We start from the raw sequence: 19,582 nt of genomic DNA, 5'->3' as shown, positions 1-19,582 counted from the left end.
AAGCCAACTGACTCTTTTTTTGGATGACCAACTAATTGCAACACCTTTGTGGGGTGAATACGTGACGGTATTGTCCAGGGTATTGGATTTGGATTCCTTTAAAATTGTAGGAGTGATGACTAAATTGGTGAAGACTTATTCTGGTTTGAAGAAGATAAAGTTTCTCAGACATTTCATCGGTAACAAGGGGATTCATACGGGTTGTGCAAAGATAAGTGCAATCAAGAACTTTCCCGCCCCAAGAACGAGGAAGGAGCTTAAGGAATTTTTTGACTTCGTCCCATATTTCGTCGGAGGACCAATCTGTGAACGCCAAGTCGCTGCTAAACTTACTGCGTAAGACTGTGCCGTGACAGAAGACAAATGAAAGTGTGCGTGCATTTAACGATATCAGACAACCCCGGCAAAGATACTACACCAGCCGGACATGGCATTAGATTTTGGCCCAATGACAGATGTTTCAACGATGGGTTTAGAGCCAACGTACTGTCCTATTGCTTTCGTTAGTACGTTGGCTCTAAACCCATCGTACTGTCCTATTGCTTTCGTTAGTCGAGTTCTTTCGAATTGTGAAGGAGCCTACACCACTGCCGAACTGGAAGCTCTTGCGGTGGCTTGGGCTTTCCGGAAGTTCCACTGCTATCTCCACAGTGCTAAGACAATGGGTTTACTGCGAACATCACGTGCTTAATTTTCTGCAAACCTGTAAACTATTAAATGCAACGATAGCATGATTTACCGTTGCTTTACAGGAATATTGGTTCAAAATTGTCTGCGAAAAAGGAAAGTACAATTAAATAGGAAATGCCTTATCGTGACTTACAGAAGTACTGGTAAAAGGAGTGATTTCGGGACATCAAGTGCGTGAGTTCCCCATAATGGAATGACACCTGAATGAAATTAAACGTTGTTATAAGATGGTACAATGTAGAAACATTTTTAAAGTCCGTCCCCATATTCTGATGCCTTTTTCAGGTCCATTCTTATCTCGATAGTGCCTTTAAAGCTCTTCTCTTCTCTTGTTTATCCATAGTCTTTCTTTTATGCTTTCTCCGAGACATTGACTCTTTAGGAGGCTTCTGCAACATAAAACTAAACAGAAGTTCTGCAGTGATTATAATCTGTGTCCTTTTATATTGAGGGCTCATAGTGGCAGCAACAGAGGAGCACCGCCGTTTCTATAAACAAAAAGTTAACAGCGTCTAACGAGAAGTATAAAGAAAGTATTAATGCTGGGACATTAACTGCGTATTTCAAGTAAAATATCATAATGAGTATTTTTATAGGCATAGTTGTCGTATTACTGGCACGAAGCGCTGCCTCTAAAAAGTTTTTGTCGCCGGTGGAAATCGCTGCTTACTTGTAAAACTAGCTACTGTGTCAGGGAGCTCTACAGACGTAACTAGAAAATACTATTCGGAACTGAATACTGAGGCGACCCAAATTATTACCAGGGCCTACGATACCTCCCCTACCTATAATGATAATAATAATACATCTCTGTCATTTTGCGCAATGCCTCTGGAATATAACTCAGATATTTCTGGAAAACAGTACTTCAACATTCTACAGTAGGTTATTCGAACATCTTATCGTCGTCCTGAGCTCAATACCTTACTTTGAGGGATGCTGTCTCAGTTTTCCAGGAAAGATATGGGAAGTTGGTACATAAAACAGAAAGGAAATCGTTGTCATGTACCAAATGTCAGCTCATAGAATGTGTAGTGTTACACTTTGAAATAAGATGTGTATGTCATTTGTAGTTTGTGCGACGATCAGTACTGAGTAATTGGTGATGACCGTAGCATTAACATTTGACATGATTGATAGTTTCTTTGGAAAACAGTGTTCGAGCTAGGCATAAACCAAATGCGGTTGCACTGTTTTAAACACTCTTTATTCGGAAAGTTGGAGATAGGTGCCTCCTGTCATGGATTTTCCGTGGGCCTCTAAACTACTTAATCGAAACGCAAGGTTCATTCCTGCTGCAATGCTACGGCCGACTGCCTGTCCCACTTACCTGACCCTGTGCAAACTGTACTCACCAGTTACAAGCAAAATTTCAATCAGTTTACAGTCACAATGAACACCCGAAAATGCGCATCACAAGAGTAGCTTTCTATTTCCTGTTGTATAGTGAAACGATGTTCAGTTGGGTTAGTGCTAAACTAATACATAAATGATCTTAATGAAATACATTTTTTCGCCAGTGAAGCTCTCATCCAATTAGTTCGTTGCGTTTTCTACGCCAAAGGTCAGATCAGCGACACTTTTGGTCTAAATCGCTAACAAAACGTAACTTCCCGAACAACGGCTTCACGTGGGGCAGAGCAATGGAGTGAAATATTAGGCTGTGGCACTTGTTTTGAGAACCAGTCACTAGGTGAACGAACGCGGTGGATACCGTCCAAAAGACGTATTTCGAGTCTGGCATGGCAACGAGAGAGTTTTTTCCTGGGCAGTTGGTCGTTGCCAAGAAGACTCTTCCTGTTGTGCAGGTTCCTGATGTGAACTTCTGAGCTCTTGCACTGCTGAAATCTTGAAGCAGATTTTAAAGCGTATAGTGAAATGTCCTTATTGCAACTTCATTTATACTGTTGAACAATACGCAAATGAATACTGGAGAGGAATGGCGGAAAGTACAGACGTTTTCAGATTACTACATTAAACGATTATTTTTTATCCTCTCGTGTTTTCTGGCGTAAAAATAGGGGAGAAAATGTAATAATTGATTTGTTTTAATGGTTTGACTGATACCACGAAATTTCCCTTCCACGCGACCCACAGATTACTGGGTTTTTCACAGTATGGTAACATTTGTCGTTTTCTCTCCAAATCGTATTGGTGTTAGTTGTCTATGTACATGGTTTGAAATTGTGTTTACAGTATTGTTTTACGTTTCTGTGGTGTACTGCGGCTTGTTATTTATTCTGTCAACATCTTGATACATTAACAGGACATTATACAGCTTGTGAACTTGAATGTTTTTAGCAATAGGAATAAATCGTGGAGTTTCCAAAGAAAGTGAGGTTATGAGGAAGACAAAAGATGTTTCACCTAGGAAAGTTTCGGCTGTGGTAGCACTTCTTGCTGAAAATCGCTATACACAGCAAGGAATTGCTGACAGAATGAGAATATCACAGAAAATTGTCAGCACAGTCATACTTTTAGTGCAGATAGACGGTGAATACAAGCCAAACAGGAATACAAAATGTTGATGTAAAAGAACCATCAGTCCTAAAACAATGAGAAGACTTACAAACATGGCAAAAATGAACCGTAAACTTACTTCTATAGGCATGAGCCATTAGCTGACAGGTTTGGGTGTTGAAGTTTCATCTGTCACAGGGAGGAGGAGGCTGTTTGAATGTGGTTTAAAGGTATACAGACAAAGGAAAAAACAGAAAATCACACATGCCCTGAAAACCAAAAGATTGCAGTGGGTTCGCTCTGCGAACGTCGAGGAGTGCGGAAGCTTAGCTCTAGGCATTCACTGGGTGTTGGCTTACTACGTTCACTTGTGTTAACGTGCCATAGCAATGCCTCTGCGACAGACCAAGGAAAAAACAAAAAATCACACGTGCCCTGAAAAACAAAAGATTGCAGTGGGCTAAACAACTTCAGGAGTGGACAAGTGAGGACTGGGCTAAGGTATGTGCAACGATATGGTAAATTAAGTAGGTCTGATCTATAAAATTATTAGTTTTGGCTTGAAATTGTGATGTTTTATTGATACTGAAGAAATTGCACATTGGAGTTTTTGGACTGTTGAGGTCTCCTATGCGAATATTCACAACTTTTCTAACTTGCAGTCTTGTACACATGCTTCAGGTGTGCTTCAGTGATGAGCCTGTATTCACTGTGACGGAAGGAAGCAGCCATTATGTACATCGCAGACCTGGAGAACAGTTCAAAGCTGAATGTGTACAGCAATGTGTGAAGCATCCAGCTTCCGTTATGGCCTGGAGTGTGATGTCCATGAAAGGTCCTGGCAGATCACACGTTGTTGAATGGACAATGAGGAAAGAGTAATATAAATAAATCCTTGAAAAGTAACTTTTCCCCCAAATAAATGAGTGGTTTCCTAATAAAGATGCCATTTTTATGCATGGTGGGGTACTTTGTCACAAAGCCAAAAGTGTTTCCAAGTACTTGGAAGAAAAGCAACTGAAAGTGCTGCCCTGGTCAGGGAATAGCCCTGATATGAACCCAATTGAAAATTTATGGGGTACTGTGAAACAGAGGATAAGGAAAATTACAATAACCACCAAACAAGATCTCATGGAGAAACTAGAGGAAATCTGGTACCATGACAATGATATTAAAATGTCATGTGAAAAGTTAATAAAAACCACGCCAAAGAGGATAATAATGTTGATTTAGAACAAAAACCTGCGTACAAAGTATTGAATGTAGAAATATAATCTCTGTAACAATTACAAAGTTTTTGTAAAACTGCCTTTAGTTTAATAATTTGAACACGTGTGTAGACGGGTGGGAGCGAACAGTGTTTGTCAAGCTTCATCCTACAAGAACAGTGTCTGTACAGTACAACATACACCTCAGAGCATTGCCTACCACAGCATCACGTAAAGAGCAAAATAAACAGCGCGAGAGAAACCGTAACTACCTTTCGGTATCGACTACGTACTATAACTATGATGCATTCTTGTAGCTTTTTTAAAACTTAGATGACGCGTAACGTAAGCTGTAATCCTACTTAAGGGATCTAAAAGTACATGATATGCTATAGAATATGTGATACAATGCAGTGTAATACAAAGAACTGTAATCTACGTTACTGAATGCTAAAATAAAACAAAGAACTGTAATCTACGTTACTGAATGCTAAAATAAAACAAAGAACTGTAATCTACGTTACTGAATGGTAAAATCTAAATGCTGTATGACTACAATGTTTTCATTTGGAAATACATATTACACTACTGGCCATTAGAATTGCTACACCAAGAAGAAATGCAGATGATAAACCTGCATTCATTGGAGAAATATATTATAATAGAACTGACGTGTGATTACATTTTCACGCAATTTGGGTGGATAGAGCCTAAGAAATCAGTACCCAGAACAACCAACTCTGGCCGTAATAACGGCCTTGATACGCCTGGGCATTGAGTCAAACAGAGCTTGGATGGCGTGTACAGGTACAGCTGCCCTTGCAGCTTCAACAGGATACCACAGTTCATCAAGAGTAGTGACTGCCGTATTGTGACGAGCCAGTTGCTCGGCCACCATTGAACAGACGTTTTCAATTGGTGAGAGATCTGAAGAATTTGCTGGCCAGGACAGCAGTCGAACCTTTTCCTGTATCCAGAAAGGCCCGTACAGGACCTGCAACATGCGGTCGTGCATTATCCTGCTGAAATGTAAGGTTTCGTAGGGATCGAATGAAGGGTAGAGCCACGGGTTATAACACATCTGAAATGTGACATCCACTCTTCGAAGTGCCGTCAATGCGAACAAGAGGTGACCAATGGCACCCCATACCATTAAGCCGGGTGATACGCCAATATGGCGATGACGAATACACGCATCCAGTATACGTTCACCGTGATGTCGCCAAACACGGATGCGACCATCTGGATTCATCCGAAAAAAAGACGTTTTGCCATTCGTGCACCCAGGTTCGTTGTTGAGTACACCATCGCAGGCGCTCCTGTCTGTGATGCAGCGTCAAGGGTAACCTCAGCCATGGTCTCCGAGCTGATAGTCCATGCTCTTGCAAACATCGTAGAACTGTTCGTGCAGATAGTTGTTGTCTTGCAAACGTCTCCATCTGTTGACTCAGGGAATGAAACGTGGCTGCACGATCTATTATACCCATGCGGATAAGATGCCTGTCATCTCGATTGCTAGTGATTCGAGGCCGTTGGGATCCAGCACGGCGTTCCGTATTACCCTCCTGAACCCACTGATTCCATATTCTGCTAACAGTCATTGGATCTCGACCAACGCGAGCAGCAATGTCGCGATACGATAAACCCCATTCGCGATAGGCTACAATCCGACCTTTATCAAAGTCGGAAGCGTGATGGTACGCATTTCTCCTCCTTACACGAGGAATCACAACAACGTTTCACCAGGCAACGCCGGTCAACTGCTGTTTGTGTATGAGAAATCGGTTGGAAACTTTCCTCATGTCCGCACGTTGTAGGTGTCACCACCGGCGCCAACCTTGTGTGAAAGCTCTTAAAAGCTAAAATCATTTGCATGTCACAGCATCTTCTTCCTGTCGGTTAAATTTCGCGTCTGTAGCACGTCATCTTCGTGGTGTAGCAATTTCAATGGCCAGTAGTGTAGAAAACTAAATTTTTATCATCTTGGAACCTGTCACTAATGAACGTCGATGAGTGCAACGAAAGACTGCTAAGTTAGTAGCAGTTTCCGGTATCCAATGGTTGATGAATGGAACCAGAGACTCGTTGATCAGTCTGGTATGGTAACAGAACACAGCGAAAGGAAAGCTGACGTTGTAAATTTCGCATTTAAAAACTTGTCAAACATAACATCGTTTGACTGTTCATAGACCTCCACATCGACGAAATAGGTATTCCTGGCGTATAGCAATAACTGAGTGAGCTGTAAACAAATAAGCTCTCTGGTCCAGATGGAATCTCACTTCAGAGTAAAAGAGAGTGCTCTACGGCACTGGCCCCTTATATGGCTTGAATTTATCGCGAATCTCTCGCCTAGAGCAAAGTCTCAGGAGACCGGAAAAAGTGCAAGTGACTCCTGTATATAATAAGGGTAAAATAACGGGTCCGCAAAATTACAGGCGAATACTGTTAACATCTCTTTTCTGTAGAATTTTTCAACATATTCTGAGTGCGAGTATAATAAAATTCCTTGAGACGGAAAAGTTTCTTTCCGCAAATGAACACGGAGCGATGTTTTATACATCCATGTCGATCTGTATGCAGAAGCTTTCCCGTCTCAAGGAAACATTGGATGAAGGGCAACAGATACATTCCATATTCCTAAATTTCCAGAAAGCGTATGAGATGAGGCCCCGTTGCAGGGTGTTAACGAAGTTCCGAGCACACAGATTTGGATTCCAGATACGTAACTGGCTCGAAGATTTCTTATGTGGTCCTCGACAAAGTGTCTTCACCAGAGACAAAGGTATCCTCTGGAGTGCCCTGGGGAAGTTTGATGGGACCGCTATTATTCCCTATATACAGAAATGATTTGGTGGACAAGGTGGGCAGAAATCTGCGCTTGTTTGCTAATGAAGCTGTGGTGTACGATAAGGTGCCGAAGTTGAGTGAATTGTAAGAGGATACAAGCTGACACACAAATATTCTAATTGGTGTGATGAATGGCAGCTTGCTCTAAATTGGGATATGTATGTTAATACAGATGATAAGAGAAAAAATTCCGTAAATTTACAATACAGCATTGGTAACATGCTGCCTGACACAGTTACATAGATTAAATATCTAGGAGTAACTTGTTGTGTTGTTATTATTGTGGTCTTCAGTCCTAAGACTGGTTTGATACAACTCTATATGCTACTCTGTCCTGTCCAAGCCACTCTCCGAATAACCACTGCAAGCTACATCCTTCCGAATATGCTTACTGCTTTCAGGTTTTCGTCTCCATCTACAGTTCTACAATTCCCCCCCTCCCCACACTTCACTCCAGGACTAAACTGGTGATCCCTTGAGGACTCAGAATGTGTCCTACCAATCAACCCCATCTTCCAGTCTGTTTGTGCCACAAATTTCTTTTCTCTTCAGCATTCCTCTGTAGCACTACAATTCAATATCTTCTGTTCTCTTCTTGTCTGAACTGTTTATCGTCCATGTTTCACTTCCATACATGGCTACACTCCATACAAATACTTTTAGAAAAGACGTCCTCATACCTAAAACTACACTCGATTTAACAAATTTCTCTTCTTCAGAAACACCTTTCTTGCTATTGGCAGCATACGGTTTATATCCTCTCTACTTCGACATGAACAGGTATTTTTCTGCTCAAATATTGAAACTCATCTACTACCTTTAGTATCTCATTTCCTAATCTGATTCCCTCAGCATTACCTGAGTTAATTCCACTACATTGAATTATCTTCGCTTCGCTTTCGTTGATGTTCATCTGAAACCCTCCTTTCATGACACTGTCCATCCCGTTCAGCGGCTCTTCCAAGTTCTTCGCTGCCTCTGACAGAATAACAGTGTCATCAGCAAACCTCGAAGTTTTTATTCCTTTTCCTACTCCAAACTGTTCTTTTGTTTCCTTTACTACTGGCTCAGTATACAGATTGAATAAACTGGGGTTAGGCTACAGCCCTGTCTCATTCCCTGCTCAACGACTGCTTCCCTTTCAGCCCCTCGACTGTTATAAGTACCATCCGGTTTCTGTACAGATTGTATATAGCCTTTCGCTCCCTGTATTTTACCCCTGCCGTCTTTAGAATTTGACAGGAAGTATTCGAGTATTCCATCCAACATTGTCAAAAGCCTTCTCTTAGTCTACAAATACCATGAACGTAGGTTTTCCTTTACTTAAGCTATCTCGTACGAAAAGCGGTAGGATCAGTATCGTGTCGCGTGTTCCCACATTTCTCCGGAATCCAAATTGATCTTCCCTGCGGTCAGTCTCTACCAGTTTTCCATTCTTGTGCAAAGAATTCGCGTTAATATTTTGCAACAGTGACTTATTAAACCGATTTTCACATCTGCAGCACCTGCTTTCTTTCGAATTTGAATTAATATATTATTCTTGAAGTCCAAGGACATTTCACCTGTCTCATACATCTTGCTCACCAGATGGAAGACTTTTGTCACTGCTGACTGTCCCAAGACTATCTGCAGTTCTAATGCTGGGCGTTGTTTCAACTTAGATATTTTCGGTGATCCGTCAAATTCTTCATGCAGTATCCTATCTCCCATCTCGTCTTCATCCACATCCTCTTCCATTTCCACAATATTGCCCTCAAGTACGTCTCCCTGGTATAGACCCTCTATATATCCTTCCACCTTTCTGCTTTCCCTTCTTTGCAGTGGTCTCTTTAATTTTCCTGTAAGTGTCATCCATATTTCCGCTAGTGAAATACGCTTCCAAATCCTTAGATTTTTCCTCTAGCCACTCCTGCTTAGCCATTTTTTGCTTTCCGTCAATCTCATTCTTAGACGTTTGCATTCCCTTTCGTCTGCTTCATTTACTGCATTTTTATAGTTTCTTCTTTCATCATTAAATTCAGTATCTCCTGTGTTATCGAAGGGAGTCTACTAGCCCTCGTCTTTTCACCTACTTTATCCTCTACTGCCTACTCTATTTCGCCTCTCAAAGCTACCCATTCTTCTTCTGCTGCAGTCTTTTCCTCTGTTCTTGTCAATGGTTCCCTTATGCTCCCTCTGAAACTCTCTACAACCTCTGACCTTTTCAGTTACTGAAGGTTCCATCTCCTTAAATTCCTATCTTTTTGCAATTTCTTCGGTTTTAACTACAGCTCATAACTAGAAAATTGTGGTCAGAATGTACATCTGCCTCTGGAAATGTCTTAGAGTTCCAAATTTGGTTCGGAAATCTCTGTCTTACAATTATATAATCACTCTGAAACCTTCCGGTGCCTTCAGGTCTCTTCTACGTACACAACCTTCTTTCATGATTCTTAAACAAGGTGTTACCTACGATTAAATTATGCTCTGTGCAAAATTCTACAAATTGGCTTCCTCTTTAGGTTTAAGTAGTTCTAAGTTCTAGGGGACTGATGACCTCAGCAGTTAAGTCCCATAGTGCTCAGAGCCATTTGAACCATTTTTGTACTACTGTGGTGGACGTGGTCTTCGTGTCTACCTTTGCTGCGATAACGCGTTTACTATGCTGTTCATAGTGACTTATCCGCATTCACATTTTCTTATTCCTTACTAAAAATTCTCCTGCATAACCCATATTTAATTTTGTATGTATACCCTTGTATTCACCTGACCAGTAGTCCTGTTCCCCCTGCCGCCGAAGGTCGCTAATTCCTACTATGTCTAAGAAGCAAAGCAGAAACAGTGAACGGTCAATGCTCAAGATGTGTAACATCGGGCGAACTGCAAGAACCACGGTGTCATGGTTGTGTGGTCACTGTGTAGGACTGCTAGGCGGGAGATCTGTGCTCAGGTCTCCCGCGCGGTTCCTTTCTTTGTTTTTTACAAAATTATGAAAGTTCTGTCCGGTCCTTGATGCCTCCGTTCTTCTTCTGTGGTCTCGATAATTCTCAAACTACACGTTTGTTATAGAACATGAGTCACGTGATAAGAAATATTACCGCTGCAAGTAAACGTGCTGAACAGTGAGAGCAGGCAAGAAAGCGCACAGAAGCTCTCAAAGAAATGAAAACTACAAATAAACATGTGTGAATTACACACATCAAACAAGGTTTTGCATCAGCCCGGTTCCCAGAACTCCTGGAGGTAGACGTTGACTGCGGATATTGAATCACAGGTTCTAGGCGCTACAGTCTAGAACCGCGCGACCGCTACGGTCGCAGGTTCAAATCCTGCCTCGGGCATGGATGTGTGTGATGTCCTTAGGTTAGTTAGGTTTAAGTAGTTCTAAGTTCTAGGGGACTGATGACCTCAGCAGTTAAGTCCCACAGTGCTCAGAGCCATTTGAAACATTTTTGTACTACTGTGGTGGACGTGGTCTTCGTGTCTACCTTTGCTGCGATAACGCGTTTACTATGCTGTTCATAGTGACTTATCCGCATTCACATTTTCTTATTCCTTACTAAAAATTCTCCTGCATAACCCATATTTAATTTTGTATGTATACCCTTGTATTCACCTGACCAGTAGTCCAGTTCCCCCTGCCGCCGAAGGTCGCTAATTCCTACTATGTCTAAGAAGCAAAGCAGAAACAGATGTAAACAACCAGAGTAGCACCCATTAAACGGAGGGGTCCGACAGCCCATCAGTTCTAGTCATTCCATCAGCAAGGAGGTACACTGATCTTGTTTTCTGTAGTTGAACCATGCTTCGCCGTTCAATACCGCGATTCGATCGCCTCCGCATTGTTACTTTGTGCCAGGAAGGTCTCTCAACAAGGAAAGTTTCCAGGCGTCTCTGAGTGAAGCAAAACGATGTTGTTCTGACATGGAGGAGATTCAGAGAGACAGGAACTGTCGATGACTTGCCTCGCTCAGGCCGCCCAGGGTCTACTACTGCAGTGGATGACCGCTACCTACGGATTATGACTGTTCAAAAATGTCACTAAACCCACCCCAGATGTAAACAACCAGAGTAGCACCCATTAAACGGAGGGGTCCGACAGCCCATCAGTTCTAGTCATTCCATCAGCAAGGAGGTACACGGATCTTGTTTTCTGTAGTTGAACCATGCTTCGCCGTTCAATACCGCGATTCGATCGCCTCCGCATTGTTACTTTGTGCCAGGAAGGTCTCTCAACAAGGAAAGTTTCCAGGCGTCTCTGAGTGAAGCAAAACGATGTTGTTCTGACATGGAGGAGATTCAGAGAGACAGGAACTGTCGATGACTTGCCTCGCTCAGGCCGCCCAGGGTCTACTACTGCAGTGGATGACCGCTACCTACGGATTATGACTGTTCAAAAATGTCACTAAACCCACCCAAAGATGTAAACAACCAGAGTAGCACCCATTAAACGGAGGGGTCCGACAGCCCATCAGTTCTAGTCATTCCATCAGCAAGGAGGGACACGGATCTTGTTTTCTGTAGTTGAACCATGCTTCGCCGTTCAATACCGCGATTCGATCGCCTCCGCATTGTTACTTTGTGCCAGGAAGGTCTCTCAACAAGGAAAGTTTCCAGGCGTCTCTGAGTGAAGCAAAACGATGTTGTTCTGACATGGAGGAGATTCAGAGAGACAGGAACTGTCGATGACTTGCCTCGCTCACGCCGCCCAGGGTCTACTACTGCAATGGATGACCGCTACCTACGGATTATGACTGTTCAAAAATGTCACTAAACCCACCCAAAGATGTAAACAACCAGAGTAGCACCCATTAAACGGAGGGGTCCGACAGCCCATCAGTTCTAGTCATTCTGTCAGCAAGGAGGTACACGGATCTTGTTTTCTGTAGTTGAACCATGCTTCGCCGTTCAATACCGCGATTCGATCGCCTCCGCATTGTTACTTTGTGCCAGTAAGGTCTCTCAACAAGGAAAGTTTCCAGGCGTCTCTGAGTGAAGCAAAACGATGTTGTTCTGACATGGAGGAGATTCAGAGAGACAGGAACTGTCGATGACTTGCCTCGCTCAGGCCGCCCAGGGTCTACTACTGCAGTGGATGACCGCTACCTATGGATTATGACTCGGAGGAACACTGACAGCAACGCCACAATGTGGAATAATGCTTTTCGTGCAGCCATAGGACGTCGTGTTAGACGCAAACTGTGCGCAATAGGCTGCATAATGCGCAACTTCACTTTCGACGTCCATAGCGAGGTCCATCTTTGCAACCACGACACCATGCAGCGCGGAACAGATGGGCCCAACAACATGCCCGAATGGGCCGCTCAGGATTGGCATTATGTTCTCTTCACCGATGAGTGTCGTATATGCCTTCAACCAGACAATCGTCGGAGACCTGTTTGGAGGCAACACAGTCAGGTTGAACGCCTTAGATACAATGTCCAGCGAGTGCAGCAAGGTCTAGTTTCCCTGCTGTTTTGGGGTGGCATTATGTGGGTTGACGTACGTCGCTGGTGGTCATGGAAAGCGCCGTAACGGTTGCCCGATACGTGACTGCCATCCTCCGACCGATAGTGCAACCATATCGGCAACTTACTGACGAGGCATTCATCTTCGTAGACGACAGTGCGCGACCCTATCGTGCTCATCTTTTGAATGACTTCCTTCAGGATGACGACATCGCTCGATTAGAGTGGTCAGCATGTTCTCCAGACGTGAACTCTATCTAACATGCCTGGGATAGATTGAGAAGGGCTGTTTATGGACGACGTGACCCACCAACCACTCTGAGGGATTTACGCCGAATCGCCGATGAATGGGACAATCTGGACCAACAGTATCTTGATGAACTTGTGGATAATATGCCACGACGAATACAGACATGCATCAATGCAAGAGGACTTGCTACTGGACGTTAGAGGTACCGGTGTGAACGGCAATCTGGACGACCACCGCGGAAGGCCTCACTATATGGTGGTACAATATGCAATGTTTGGTTTTCATGAGCAATAAAAAGGGCGGTTATGGTGTTTATACTGATCTCTATTCCAGTTTTCTGTACAGGTTCCGGAACTCTCGTAACATAGGGGATGCAAAACTTTTTTTTTATTGTTGTGTTTTACAATAAAGGAATTCAAGGGTCAAAATTTCCAACACGGAATGCAAGAGTCATAGCATGTGGTATTTGTGTAGAACAAATAGCATGTACTTACGTCTGGAAACGTTATTTCCTTACATCTCGCCGTTGCAAAAGGACTTTACACCACGACACAGTCACAAATTTAAATACATTTAATGACAGGGCGGACAAATCTTAATTTTGTAAAAAAAAATAAAAAAAGATATGGAGCCCAAAGGAGATATGAACACGGAAACTCGCCCTTCGCAGTCCAGCAGCGTGACCACAAAACCATGACGTCGTAACTAATCAAGTTCGCTCGATGTTACACTTCCTGAGCTTGCATCGTTCGCTGTGTTGGTTTGCTTCTTTTTTCGTAGTCCAGTACACCTTCTTCCTATTTTTGTGCTTGATCTATGTTCATTTTTTGACGGGCTACCCTCTCGGCCGTCTTACTTAAAATCTGAGGGGGGTGCAATGGGGAGTTTCCCTTTTGAATAGTCCCCATACGCAGATCCGAATGGGGGACTGTTTTACCTCCGGAATACTTTATCGAAGAGGATGCCATCATCATTTAACCATACAGCAGAGCTGCATGCACTCGGGAAAGCCGTTCACAGTACCAGTAAAGCAAGGCCTTTTTGGTTTCTATTACAAGGACAGATCAGCCAATTGTCGACACTGTTGTCCCTGAAACTGCTGAAAAGGCTGTTGCCCCTCTTCAGGAACCACACGTTTGTCTGGCCTCTCAAAAGATAAACCTCCGTGATAGTGGGTTGGGTTCAAATGGCCCTGAGCACTATGGGACTTAACTTCTGAGGTCATCATTCCCCTAGAACTTAGAACTACTTAAACCTAACTAACCTAAAGACATCACACACATCCATGCCCGAGGCAGGATTCGAATCTGCGACCGTAGTGGTCACGCGGTTCCAGACTGTAGCGCCTAGAACCGCTCGGCCACTTCGGACGGCCGTCGTAGTGGCACCTATAGTACGGCTGTCTGTATCGCTGAGGCACGTAAGCCTCCCCATCAGCGGAAACCTTCATAGTTCATGGGGAGTAACTCAGAAAACGAATTTGAAATGGAAGGAGAACGTAGCGGCGTTAGGAAGGAAAGTAAATGGTCGACTTCGATCTATTGGGAGAATTTTAGGAAGGTGTAACCCATCTACCAAGGAGACCGCGTGGAGCACACTAGTGTGACCCGTTCTCGAGTACCGGTACTGCTCGAGTGTTTACGATCGCTACCAGGTTGGGCTCAAGAAGGCATTGATGCAATGCAAAGGCGACCTGCTAAAATTGTTTCTAGTATTCGTGAACTCAAATGGGAATCCTGGAGAGGAGACGTTATTTTAACGATACATTATTGAGAAAATTTAGAGAATCGAATATGAAGCTGACTGCTGAATGGCTTTGTTGCCGCCAGCGTACATTTCGCGTAAGGTCCCCGAAGATAAGGTAAGATTAGGATTCGTACGGAGGCAGACAGACAATCGTTTTTCCATTCCTCTACGAGCTTTCGCGAGTGAAAGAGGGAAGGAAATGACTGGTAGTGTTAGAACGTCGCCTCCTCCTCTATGCACTGTAACGTGGCTTGCGGAATAAGTACGTACATGTAGATTTAGTTGTCTGTTGTCGTATTCTGAGAGATGTCCAGAAGATTCGGAAAAAGTGTCACCTGATGCAGGAAGTATAGGTAATATGTGTTACAACACATGTTCAATGTTTTACACTGGTTGAAGCATTCAAGACACTTGAAATGTGTCATGGTTAAACTACAAAATTATGAGTGTCTGCAGAAATTCCAAGGGGAGGGGCAGTATTTCATAATCGCCACTTTTTAGGTGATTAATACGAGTTACAGAATTTGTTGTATTCCATAACTAAAGTGGAGAGAAAGTACACAAGCTGAAATGTGTATCAAAAGATTAATAATTTCAATTTAACATCTTCGTCATACCTGAAACATAGTTACACCTCAAGTATATTCAACGTACATCTTTTAGTATGTGTACGTGCATACTACCTCTTTCATTTAGTAATCTAGCCGGCCGAAGCGGCCGTGCGGTTCTAGGCGCTGCAGTCTGGAACCGCGAGACCGCTACGGTCGCAGGTTCGAATCCTGCCTCGGGCATGGATGTGTGTGATGTCCTTAGGTTAGTTAGGTTTACCTAGTTCTAAGTTCTAGGGGACTAATGACCTCAGAAGTTGAGTCCCATAGTGCTCAGAGCCAACCATTTAATAATCTGAAATTACTAACCCATATCATTAAAACACTTATTCAACTTTGATACTATCTATAACACTTTGTTTGTATTCAGTACTTTCCAACCGCAGATATTAATGGATTGATTGCATTATTTTCACGCCTTCGCTTTTTTAGACTGGCATAATTAAAGGTCAATAAAGTATTGTCTAAATCTTACGTTTTTTGTGTTGTTGCGTAAAGTAAAACGCGGGCTAAAATTTGATGGGATGAATTAGGGAAATCACTAAAAAAAAGGAAAGCCTGAGACTGATCAGTGCAACGAACTCTTTGTAGGCAAACACGGAAGTACGATAATCCTTGTCCTTCCAGCATGACACTTCACTGACACCCACTCCTGATGTAGTGCCGAATTCATGTACTTGAATATGACTTCATGTTTCTCAGTGTAGCAGTCCATAAAGTTTCAGAAAGCCGGTTTAGTAGAGTGAAGACCTTTTCGACCGTAAAATTTCACCCTCTTTTGGGCCCTTCAAGCAATGGTCTCTAAATATTCACACCCATCTTTACTGTAGGACTGCGCCAAAACCGCCACACCAAAATGAAAAATTCTCGATTTCATGTGAACATCCTAACAACAAAACTAAGATATAAAGTAATCACTTCATATTTTCCGTCCCACTAAGCAGTACAGTTTAGTGTGAACATCGTGACAACAGAACAAAGGTAGTGATCACTGAAGCCTCAATAATTCCCATCGCACTCTGCAGTGTTAGATCTACGTTTTAGCTGAGAATTATATGCACGAATTCTTGCGAAATAATGATAAGTCTGTACACTAGACTGTTAACCCGTCGGCCCTTACCCGTGCAGACCGTTTTGGTGTCGTAATCCTTTTATAGTGAAGATGGATGCCACAAAGTGTAGCCAGCCGTGGCGGCCGTGCGGTTCTAGGCGCTGCAGTCCGGAACCGCGGGACTGCTACGGTCGCAAGTTCGAATCCTGCCTCGGGCATGGATGTGTGTGATGTCCTTAGGTTAGTTAGGTTTAAGTAGTTCTAAGTTCTAGGGGACTGATGGCCTAAGATGTTAAGTCCCATAGTACTCAGAGCCATTTGAACCAACCACAAAGTGTAAAACTCCGGTCTTCATCTTTCGTCATCCTTCGGGCTGTAAGCGGATTAAGACTTTCGTGGAAAACTTCCAGTGAACTAATTTCTTTATTTTAGTTAATAAATATACAAAGAACAAGATACAGAGATCATTCTAAAAAGCATTGAAACGTTTATCCAAATTTACAAAATTAAATGTAACAGATTTGCTCCTTCCTTTTGCAGACGTTGTCAAGTTAGCTTTGCGTGAAACGAGCTACTTTCCTCGCGCAGCTGGAAGCATATAAAATGTATATAAACAGTAACGTAATGGAATTTGTAAGAATGAAGTAAATGTACAAGTGAGTTGACCATCTTAATAGTAAGTATGTAAGAGTGTTCTCGATACTCGCTTTGGCTGTAAGAGCGATCCAAATCTTGTTTCGGCAGTCTGTTCGGGCCGAAGCTAAGTCAGTGTTTACATCCAGAAGTAGAATTCGCGAGTAGATTTTACAGGCTGCTGACTCATCACATCTCCACCATGCAGAAAGGAAAACCTCACATAAAACAACAGATCTGACACAACCACACAGGACGAATATCAACAGCCACTAACCGATCTTCAGTAATCTCAGTCCGACCCATAGCCAGATACTCGACAAACCAACGATTCGCCTCATTGAACGGTATATCTTTCGGTACATGAGGACGAAGATTTTCAAAAGGTGCGCTCCGGTCGTAACTCGAGCCACTGCGTCCACAGAATCTGTCAAAAAGAACCCAGTAAAGTTTAATGTGAATATTATTATTTTTGTCATTGAAAATCATGATCCCAAGGAAAATGCAACACAGCTCTAAAAGACTTCTACCTAGAACAGTTTGTGACTAATATGAATTTCAGAAGGAACAGTATCAAACTCAATTCCTACTAAACTAACTTTGAAACCAAACTAAAAAAAAATAAAAACCACTTACAGATCGGAAGCAACTATCAAGACAATAAACCACAATCTGATTGCAAACCACGTGGAGGCTTCCTAAGTGTTGTAGTTAGTAATGTCGATCATGACGTCACCAATGAGCAAGTCGAAGAGAACTAAAGATGTAGGGATACCAATTCAAAAAAGTAGCGCACGCCTACTCGCGACTCACAAAACGACCCATAAAACAATAGATGTCATTACTGATCACAAGGAAACCATAGACAAAATTCTTGCACACCACTTAGCAGGCTAAACCATCTGTTACACAATGGGACAATGGATTATCGATTTTTCGCTTTAATGCATGATTAAGATTGTGTATATTTCTTCTGTAATATTTATACTAGTTACTTTACGCCGGACTGTGAATATTTGTATTGGTGTTATTTAACTCAAGAAGCTATATGTCAATTCATTAATGATAAATTTTCAACGTATTATGTGTTGACACGCTGGAAAAGTCACGTGTGTAACATTATCTGTAAGAATATCGATCGGTAGGCTTCATTAAAGTCTTTGGGCGCGCCTGTGCTTGAAACAGTTGTTGGAGAGGCAGCCATTACTTTGCGCTACTAGATTGAGATCTGTGCGTGATTATGACGGTGCTGAAATGTTCGTCGTTATGCTGCAATGAGAAGATTCTGTATATACAGGCATTATTTGGAATGATATGGTCACATAGCAAAAGTTCAAGAACTTAACTGGGAACAAAATGCACTGTGGGCCCAATGCGGTATATCTACGCCATGAAGAGTCTGTACCATTCACTGCTACGTAATGTTTTGCGCCGAAGCACCCAAGAAGATTCAGCACAAAGTAAAGAACCAGTTTATGGTACGAGTGTGTTCAGACATGTCAGTTTTTAGAACTGATAGTGTTCAAATTACAGTTTTTCATTTTGCACGGTAGGATTCTTCCTTTCTCTAAGTAAAATTCCGAGTTGTATTAAGAGACAGAAACATATTTAAATGCGTGAACAATAATGTAGTAACATTTTTCTGTGATCAGTTTGAAACAATCGAATCTTTGACAATGCTTTAGGTTAACTGCTCAAAAACGAACCACAGTTAAATAAAATTACAGTGTGATGTATGTTTTCCGAAACCAAAAGGTAATAACCTTAATTTCTTGGGAAGACTATTCAAAAGGTATTTTACAAAAGTACTGGCCAAGTTCAGACTAAATGATTGTAAGAATCGTCAGTGCTATAACGTTTCCTGTCATAGCCTTCAGGCATTTTCTTATCAAGCATTGCTTCCTTACTAAAAAGGGCGTTACGTTTCAACTGTCGAAACATGAATGTCAATTTCAGGTTTTACATTATTTGTTAGTGATTAACGAAAACAAAGTCTTCAACATTACAGTGAGCTTTACGCTACAGTTATTACTAAAATCACTACATTTGAAAATATATTCAATTATTGCTCCATTTTCGAAGCTAATACATAACAGCAAATGCAAACATATTCCCACACAGGTATAGAGAACGCAGCCAACATGGAACAAAAGGTGAGTAAGTCTTAATATTCTGCTGGACGCGGCCCTTTCGCTAAAGAGAATTTAATGACAATTCCAGTGCTTTGAGCAGCTATTCTGTTTAACAGCAAGAAAACGAACCTGCCTTTCGCTGCAGTATTTCAATTTCTTAGCTGTGTCAGTATATTGTGAGAGGTTGAGTAGTGTCCTATGCCAATAACAAAACGAGTTGAGTTTCGCTGCTACTGTCATTATTTGAATATTTCAGTATACTAGAGTTCCTCGTGCAACAAGCTGGCGACCGTAAGTCTGTTTCAGTTAACTGTGCATATTAATGAACAGGCAATGAGAACAACTAACAACTGAAATTTCAAATCGACCGTTGAATGATATTAATGACGAATCGGTTATAACACCCGTTACGTTACTACAGGATAATTTTACTTCGGATCACATGCCTCTTTCAGTATCGTAGGGATCCTTAGGAACGCGTATCATTACAAACGAAGTGTAGCACGG

This window comes from Schistocerca piceifrons, chromosome 4 (assembly GCF_021461385.2).
Source record: "Schistocerca piceifrons isolate TAMUIC-IGC-003096 chromosome 4, iqSchPice1.1, whole genome shotgun sequence".
NCBI lineage: Eukaryota > Metazoa > Arthropoda > Insecta > Orthoptera > Acrididae > Schistocerca > Schistocerca piceifrons.
This window is presented reverse-complemented; position numbering follows the sequence as displayed.